Genomic DNA, 9,739 nt, shown 5'->3' with positions numbered 1-9,739 from the left:
CACCCTCACCGAGTTCTCACAGCGCCTCCTGCCACCTCTCCGCCACCCTTCCCACCCCCAAAATGCCTGCTCCTGGCTTAGGGCGGAGGCCACGCCTCCCAGCCCGTGGACGGCTGCTTGCAGGCTGCGACCCTGTGAAGGAACAAACCTCTCCCTGCCACGTGTATGAATCCCACGAATCTTCAGTTGACAACGTGTGAGGAAATGAGCATGTCATGACTTTCAGTAAAATAAGTAGGAAACAAAACTGCAGAAAATTAGGTGGTTATTTTGGGAGATGGGAGTCTGCAGGGGAGGGAGGGAATTTTTATTTTCCTCTTCATATTTTTCCACATTTTCTGATTTTTAACAATGATCATACAGTACTTTCATAACAAGGAAACATAATAAACATTTTATCTTACAGAACCACAGCCTGGAAAGAGTAATTGTGATAAATGTGTATGAGTGAACTTTGCATAGCAGTGAGATGGACGAGGCGTCCACGCAGCAGGTCTGTAGAACACCAGCCACGGCTGCTGGTTTCGGGCGTGGCTTTGGCTCCTCTCCCAGTGGAGGTCTGCGGTGGCCCTGGGCCATCTGCCCTCACCTGGTCTGGGGCAACAGGGGCAGGGGTGGGAGAGGCATCAGGCCCGGGAAGGTGCACAGTCCACGGGCCCCGCTGGATCAAGGCAGTGCCCTCCACTGCACCGGGGCTGGTGGAGATGGCAGCACTGGCCCAGCTCTGCCCAAGCAAACACACCCTGGTGTTGCCTCCAAGGCATCCATCCGCCAGGTCCTCACCTCACCCCCTGCCCTGGTTACTTATGTTCTTATCAGAGGACCGTTCCATATGGCCATATTTTCAATAACAGCTTCAGTCAGTCTCCCTATTGTGACAGCTCAGAAGATGGGTGATCGGATCCCTAGAGAGGAGGGAAGTGGGGAGGGGAGAGGGAGCGAGGGGAGGGGGCTGTGGGAGGGTGTTTCCCGGCACGGTTCCTGCTGGTTCAGACCCAGTCCCAGTTCCCTGAACCCACGTTCTGAATGTCTGGTGCTGCCACAAGATAAGGAGGCAGCTCCCAGCCCCGTGGGTGAGGACACGAGTGCACGCTCCTCATGGCTGAGCCGAGTTCCCACCAGGCACAGGACTTGTTCACCGAAGCAGCTTCTCAGGCAAACCGCACGGCAGCCCCAACCCCTGCGGAAGTGCCTCCTCTCCAGCTCGCCCACGGAGCCAGAGCTGTGGCCGCACTGGTGCTGGGGTGGCTTCACCCCGTGAGGGTGCCACTCCGTGGGCCACCGGGAGGTTTACAGCACAGAGATCCAAACCTTCACCTAATACCCTTTCATTTTAGCAGGTCCCCCGGTGGGGGCCTGGCCCTCGGCTCCAGGAAGAGCTTCTCTCCCACAGCATCTGTGGGAAGTGCCTTCAGTTGCTCCGGTCCTTCACCCATCCCTGTACCTGCCCCACGTCTGTGGCTTGGCAGGGAGTTTGCTGCTTGCATTTTGTGACCCCCGGAAACCAAATGTGCCTTCTAAACACACAGTGGAATCTGACACCAATGATGCAGTCGGAATGCTTTTTCCCCTGGTGACAAACTTTCCAAGTATCCTACATTGGCTCAGCTGTCCCAACTCAGAGCCAGACCTGCAGGCCCAGGGGCCAAGACAGAGCCCTTCCCCAGCAGCCTTGAACTCGGATGGAGAGCACCATCCCTGTGTTTGCTGTGAGTGTGTAAGATAATGACAGGTGTGTGGGCAGAGCCAGGACCATACTGCCCAGGGAGGTGTCAATGCTTTATGGCATCCAGACAGTCTGCAAGGCCCCACAGGCTGCTCCCTTGGTGGGACAACCACCACGTGCTACAAATCCCCTGACAAGTCACTAAGCCTTGAAGTGAGGAGGCTCTCTGGAGTGTGAGCCCATTCTCCCAGGTGCTGACTTGGATGGCCAAGGACCCAGTCCTGCCTCAGCCATAGGCAGCCTCTTCCTTGGAATCCAAGCACATTGCTGCCACCTGTGCAGATGGTGGCAGAGACCTGAGGCTGTCACCCAAGGGAGAGAGCTGCAGGAATGCCTGGCCCCACTGCCCAGGGTGGGGAGCTGGATGTCCAGGGCAGGGAGGTCTGGCTCTCACATTCTGCAGAAAAGACTCTGTGTCCACCTGGGGCCCTGTGTGGGCCGTGGGGTCAGGGACACCTCACTGCAATTCATTGTTCTGGCAGTGGGGTGGGAAGAGCCTCTTTTGGTAACTCCCAAAACTGCCATTGGAGAGGCGATCCTGGACATGGCCAGCCAGGCCCTCTGAGGTGAGAAAAGAAACCGTAATACAAGGACTGCTGCAGTTGTGCAAGCAACAGGCTTGGCCCCGCAGGCGCTGTTGAGACACCCGAGCAGGCCCCACTACCAAGAGAATCCCAGAGAGAGGGGCCCTCCGGCACCCAGCTATACCAGCTCCACCCCACAGCTCACCCAAGATGGACATGGGGGCTTCACATCGTGGTGTCCAGTTTTAACTAAACTGACTCCCCAGGAACTGGACCCGTGACCCTATAAGGCTTTTACTGAGGAGCCCTGGGCTGCAAGGAACATGAACGGGGTAGGTGCGCCCAGGCAAGGAGGCGGATGGACCCTCCAGCCTCTCGTGGTCTGGGCCTGTGCTGGGAAACGGCCAGCAGGATGCTTCTCAGAGGCAAGCTGGAGGTTTTTTGGTCCTGGCTTGGAGGGAGCACTATGCAATCCCCTCAGAGACCGGGGATGGAGGGACTGGACCCTTCCAGCCTCCTGTGCTGAGCCCATCTGCTGCCTTGTAAGGAACTCCTAAGGGGCACGGGGTGGAAGTCTCCTGGGCCACGCCCTGAACAGACACCTCCCTTTCTGCTCCTTTGCAAAGATGATTCTCAGGATCAAAGAGCTGGTGGCCTGGTCCCTGCAGGAGGGAGGCAGGGCCAGCTTCCTTCCCTGAGAGCTCTGGGAAGTTGGCCCCCAGTCCGGCCCTTGGGAGGAATCCCTGATCCTCATGGCGAGCGCCGTGCCTGGTCCCCTCATCTCTCGGGGGAAGAGGTGATCCGTGCTGCTGAATTTCCCTGACTCAGGCACAGTCACTTACACATCCTTGTCGCAACCTGGGCTGCAAATGCTGCACCACGCGTCCTCAGCATGAGTGAGCGCTGTCTGTCTGCAGGACATGGAGGCACGGCCGCCCCCGGGGGCCTGCTGCCTGTGGACGCCCGTCAGGATAGAACTCGCAATCTGCCCTCCACTGCCTACCACGTGGTCCCTCAATGTCCCCAGGCCTCCTCCCGCCAAGTACCCTCAGGCTTCTGTGCACGCTGCAATCTCATTCTCGTAACATTCAAGATGTGGTGAAGACTTGAAGGAAAAGATGTTAAATGAGGGGATCCTTCCTCAAAGGAGAAAGCCCCTTTTCCGGGCTGAGAATTGGAGACTGCGGACTGGCTTATTCCCCGAGTCCACGCCCACTGCTGCGAGGAAGATCCGCAGTGCGCTCCCAACCCAATCTGCCTGGCATCTGCGCCTGGGCACCGGGCAGGGGAAGAAGTGGGTCCTTGTTGCCGGGACCCCAGGGAGTCGGGCCACAGAAAGGGACGCCTCCACCACAAGAGCTGCACAACCTGTTAAAAGGGCTGAGGCCCTGACTTGGAGGTAATGACAAAAGAAAAGAAAAAAAACATTAAAAAAAGTGGAGGCCGAGGTCTCCATCTTAAAGATAAGTGGTTTTCGGTCAGGCACAGTGGCTCACGCCTGTAATCCCAGCACTTTGGGAGGCTGAGGCGGGCGGATCACTGGAGGTCAGGAGTTCAAGACCAGCCTGGCCAACATGGTGAAACCCTGTCTCTACTAAAAAAAAAAAATTGCCCGGTGTGGTGTTGCTCACCTGTAATCCAAGCTATTCTAGCGGCTGAGGCAGGAGAATCGCTTAAACCCCGGAGGCAGAGGTTACAGTGAGCCGAGATCGCAGCACTGCACTCCAGCCTGGGAGACAGAGCACTCCAGTCTGGGCAACAGAGGCAGACTCCGTCTCAAAAAAAAAGAATAATAAGTGAGATAAGCGGCTTTGTGAGCCCAGGGCTGGGGACTGTCCTGGGCGGCTATGAGGCAGTAGGACCAGCTTACCTGCTGTCCCTGGAAACTTGGGACTTGGGCAGGTAACAGTAGCCATGTCTCAGCACTGCCCCAGGAACTGGGGACCCTAGGTGGGGAGTGGACAGGGGCACCTTCCTTCCTTCTTGGGGCTGATGGGCACACATGAAGCACCTTCTGCATGCACCCAGGGTGGGAGGCAGGGCACTCAGGGGTGGCAGCAGGTGTCCCAGCAGGAGGGAGGGCATACCCTGGTGACAACCATCAGGACAAAGTCTGGCATTGCATGCCCAGGCTGGAGAAGGGGAAGCCCCGGGGCCAGGCCACAGAGGGGCATCTTGAGGCCCACCAGCTGGCGGAGACATCCCTCAGGGAGCATTCACTGCGCATCCACCAACAACACCCACAAAGGCATGCGGATTCTTCCAGAAGCAGCTCAGAACCACACAGGGTAGATGGCAGTGCAGTGGAAAGCAGGACCCAAGGCTGACCACGCTGAGCTGAGGGGAGGACACAGCTGAACCCCTTCACCTGGAGGTGGGAGCAGCAACTCACAGCTGATTCACTCTCACTTCCAACCGGGAGAGGCTTTCCTCCAAGCCAGAGCTGATAAGATACAAAGACCGAGACGAACGCTCCCCAGGTTGGCGTAAGATAAATGTCACTAGATTACAGCGAGTGTGTAGGTGGAGAGGACCTCAATGATCATAATTGACGCCCACACACTTTTCTCCGCAGCTGGGCTGCCTTCACTACTCACTCAGATTTCGGGGTTATTTTAAAAATCACAGCCAGGTGCAGTGGCTCATGCCTGTAATCCCAGCACTTTGGGAGGTTGAAACAGGAGGACCACCGGAGGTCAGGAGTTCGAGACTGGCCTGGCCAACATGGTGAAACCCATCTCTACTAAAAATACAAAAATCACCTTGGCTTGGTGGTGCACACCTGTAATCCCAGCTACTCGGGAGGCTGAGACAGGAGAATCACTTGAACCCGGGAAGCAGAGGCTGCAGTGAGTCAAGATCACACCACTGCACTCTGGCCTGGGTGACAGAGTGAGCCTTCGTCACAAAACAACAAACGGATCGCACACACGGGACTCCAGGAAGGCGGCCTCTCACATCACTGCCATCTGCCCCGCTACATGTGATGGCCGCGTTTCACGTGTGCGCGGGTGTGTGCGCCCAGGTGAGCTTCGACCTGAGGAGCCAGGAGCTCAGGGCTTCTCTCCTGCCCACGAATTGTGCCTCCCGCCTGCCCCCGCTGCCCAGCCTGCATGGCCCTTTTACAGACTTCACTTTATTTTGACTGTGATAAAAACAAGAAAAACCCAAAAAACAAATGCGTACAAAATTGGGTGCGTTTTTTTCCTTCTGCGTCTCTAATTACAAATTTGCATGAAAGAATCGCACAAATATTTACCTGAAACTGAAAGAGGTGTTTCCTCAACCATAAATCGTGGCCAGTGTGGGTCTCTTTGAAGCAATTTCCCTTGAGAAGCGCATGGTTATTAAATTTAATAGTCGATGCAGATGATTCACCTTTTGGACACAGTCAGAATGATGGCTGAGGATAAATACAGAATTATCCTTCTAAGTATCCAGTGGTCTGGCAACCTTCCAGGTGTGCCAGGAAACAGGTGTGCCTGCTTCAGATCCACCTCCCTTTTAATAGTTTTAACAGCCAACGTACCAGAGGTGATACCACAACGAACCTGTGATTCAGAATTAGTGTCGTGGCAACACAGCGGGGCGTGCGGGGAGCAGCTGAAATGCCAGCGCTTGCGTGTGGCCGCCACATGAACTTCTTGTTCAGCCCTTAGAAGGACATCCGTAAATGCCAAAGCCTGTGAGTCTGCAGGGAAACCCGGTGCCCATGGGAGGCGCAGCCAGCGCTTCAGGAGTCAGCACTGCCGGCCGGAGGCAGCACAGCCAAGGAGAGGTGGGCGCGAACCACGCAGTCAGTGTGCAGGTGACACTGAGTGGATCCCGTGCACTTAAAAGCGCAGTGATCCATCCGCAAAGCTAAGAGCAGGCACAGACGCACGCGAAGGGGAGCACACGTCCAGACCCGGGCGCCATCCTCCTGCGTGGGGCCGATCCGCCGGGGCCAACACAGCATGGGTAGGGACGGGAAACGGCCCCGTCAAGCGCCACGAGACTGAGCCACAGTAGCATTCTGTCCCACATCAGGCACGCAGAGACCAGACCGAGTGTCAATGTCAGGCTTGCCAGCCACCTCGGGTCCCGAGGCTCACAGCTTTTCTAGAAAGACGGGGACAAAGCTGGGCAGCAAAGAGGTGCGCGTCCTCTGCACATGCACCCATTTCAACTCCAGACACAGCCCGGCCAAGACAGTGTCTTCCAAAGAGCCCCCCATGCCAGGGCACAAGGGGGCCATGTGGGTAACCGCCATATAGACACCGAGGAATGAGAGCTAAGCAGAGCCCTGGCACAGTTAGGGCTTGAGGAATATCTCACTTTATAGTGTTACTACTCAGCTGTTTCCTTTTATATAATCATGTTTATAGAAATAGGGCTTGAAGGCTCCCTTTATATAATCCTCTATATGTAATCATATAATAGTTGATAGTATGAGTTTCTAAAGAATATTTCCCTACATATATACGGGTAATTATATCTTAGTTTATAATTGGAGGAATGCCTAGAGTGGACACAGTACAGAGCATGAATTAAGGGATAAGCAGCTTATAATCAGAGGAATGCCTACAGCAGACACAGTGCAGAGCATGATTTAAGGGAAAACAGTTATACCAGGACAAGAACCCACGGCCCAGGTGGCAGCGTTCAGTATTGTAAAGATACCCGCTGTATGGCAGGCTTGGGGCGAGAGCCACTCCTCCTGATAAAGGAGTTGTAGGACCTTGCTCCAGTTCTTATGGAAGGCCGTCCTCAGACCTGCAATCCACCTTGGTGACTGTGAACTTTAGCAGCTCTTGCTACTGTGCTGCTTGAAAAGCATCTTCCCACAGAACCCACTGGAAGCTGCCAGGAGGTGGCGGTAACCTTGACAGCTCTGTCATCGCTATGTGACTTAAAGCATCCCCCATAAATCTTAGAAGTAGTTTGCCCATAGATAGAAGTATCGCACACTGCACCCTCTTCACTGCGCACGGCCCACCTTCAAGCCTCGGTGACCTAATGGGGGTGGACCCCTTACTGCACACGGCCCTTGCCTTTGTGGGAATGGGCCCCTTGCTGCGCACTGTCCACCTCCTGGCCTAGGTGACCTAATGGGGGTGGACCCCATGTTTTATTGCTTACAACCCTATCACCATCCTTAAAGATGACTTCACTCACTGCCCTGCCCCCCTAACCTATACACAATAAGTACTCACGCTTCTGGACATTCAGGGCCTCGCCTGACTCCACTCATAGGTGGCGTGGCCCCCGGAGCCCAGCTGCGTTTTCCTTGTACTTCTGTGTCCTGTCTCTTTATTTCTGGGATCCTGCGCCTCAGCACAGCATGAGGCTCACCCCACGACCCTGTGGGGCCCTCAGCCCTACAGGCCACACCAGGCCTTCCAGACATGCTGCACCATGACATCACGCCGCAGACACCCAGCAACAGAGGACGCCCCTTACTCCACGGACACCCCTCACTCCACAGACATCTCTCACACAGGGACGCCCCTCACACAGGGACGCCCCTCACACAGGGACGCCCCTCACACAGAGGAGCAGCCATAGCCACAGTGATGCCCACAAAACAGGACAAGCCCGGCTCTCAGGACGGTGGCGTCTTGGTGGGAGCCAGTGAAGCCGGTGAGACTCCTGAGAGCGCGCGCCTGTTCCAAGCCGGGGTCCTGGGATGCTCCCGGTGGGGACCCAGCGGCACCCGCCCGCGGAGGACGAGGAGGAGGAGGAGGGGCCGCCGCTCCGGAGCTGCGGGCCGGGGCAGGGCGGATTCTGGGTGGTTCCCGTGGGTCCCCTTCGAACGTGCTGGGAGCGGATTGTATAGGCGACGAAACTGTCCTCAGGGCTCCGCGGCCCGGAAAGGTTGGGAGGGGATGACCGTGGCCCCGGGCGTCCACCTGCATGCTCAGATCTGAGCCCCCAGACTGGACGGCGCTGGCCTCGGGGGTCCAGGCTGCTCCATGAGCCCGGGCAGTCCGGTGGGGCCCGTGACCCTTGCTCCGGCAGCCGTGGGCACCCGTGGGATGTCCCCACGTGCACTGGCCTGCCCCGGGCAGCGGCGGCTCCCGCCAGAGGGTCCCAGCCATCTCGGGCGGACGCAGAAAGAAAGGCGAGGCAGGTCAGCCGTGGAACCTGGGGGCCGGGTGAAGTCCCTGCAGGCTCCTTGGCAGAGCCCCCATCCCTGGAGGAGGCAGGCAGGTGTCTGCCCCACAGACACCCCAAGAGAGGACACTCAAGCTGGCGTCCTGTGAGGACGGCGTCCAGCAAACCACACTGGCCCCAAGGCCTCCAGGGAAAGTGGACGGGTGCTCTCAGCGGCCACCACTGAGGCAGCACCAGGAAGGCGCGGTGGTCCCCAGCGGGCCGGCAGAGGGCAAAGGTGTGGGCACACCAGAAAGGAAGGCCAAGGGGAGCAGAGGGAAGCCCTTCTTTGTGGAATGGCGAAGGCGACCAGGCTGCCCTATGATGCAGACATCTTAAGGCGCTCGGGGATTGTGAACTGGCCTGGGGGTGGGGTCTCAGGTCTTGGAGCTGGTGACTCCGGCTCTGGAGCGACCCCAGGTGGGCTGTGCCCCCCCATAGATGGTGGTTGGGGGGGAAGAGTACAGTGGGCGTTGGGGGCATAGGGGCCACTTAGGGTTGCCGTTTGAGCTGAGAGTGGGGTCCAGATTCAGCTCTGCAGTGCCCCCCAATCCCCACTGTGGGTCCACCAGGCGAGAACACCCTGAGGACACTCGGGAGGTGAGGGTCAGGTGTGTCCTGCCCGGGAGGAGCTCCGGACCGTCTGGGAAGGAATGGGTGAATCGGCTGCTCTTACTCCCGAGCTCCTGCCCAAAGGAGCCCTGGGGGATCCATCCCTCCGCCTCAGAGGACTCAGAGGACTCTCCAGACACTGAGCCCACGTAGAAGGAGGGCACGCAGCCCTGATCTGCAAGCCAGTGGGGCTGAGGGTCAAGCCGTGGCCTGGTATGCTGCCGGCGTCCTGTGTGGGACACATGGGGGAGACACTCTGTACTTTAACGGGTGAATTGTATCTCAATAAAGCTGTTAAAGAATAAGTGTAAAATCTTTGCCTGGTAACCCAAGTTCACTGGAACACACAGGAGTTTCCGCTGTTTGGACTCTGCCTGTGCCCAGTTCCAGCTGACAAGGCGGGGGTGAGGGCACAGCAGGCAGTGCAGGCCCAGCCTCACCGGCTCCTCCAGCCTGGGTGCTCTGTGGCGTGTGGTGTCGGTGCCATGGGTGCCCCCACTCCAACTGCCCTCTCGGGACACTTCCTCCCCAGTCCCCTTGACATCTGCATTTAACAAGGACTGTCAGCCAGCAGAGGAGTGAGACACAATGGCCCTTCCCCACCTGGCTGGGGCTCCTGAGCCAACCTCCCACAGTGGGACCTCCCCAGGGTCTTGGGAGGAGGGCCCATGCGTGTGTGAGGCAAGGCTCCCAGCCACGCAGGGGTCATGAGCCCACCAGCAGATCTTCACCCAGGGCGGCT

Source organism: Sapajus apella, unplaced genomic scaffold (assembly GCF_009761245.1).
Source record: "Sapajus apella isolate SASKATOON/1434 unplaced genomic scaffold, GSC_monkey_1.0 scaffold11, whole genome shotgun sequence".
In the NCBI taxonomy this organism is placed as follows: domain Eukaryota; kingdom Metazoa; phylum Chordata; class Mammalia; order Primates; family Cebidae; genus Sapajus; species Sapajus apella.
This window is presented reverse-complemented; position numbering follows the sequence as displayed.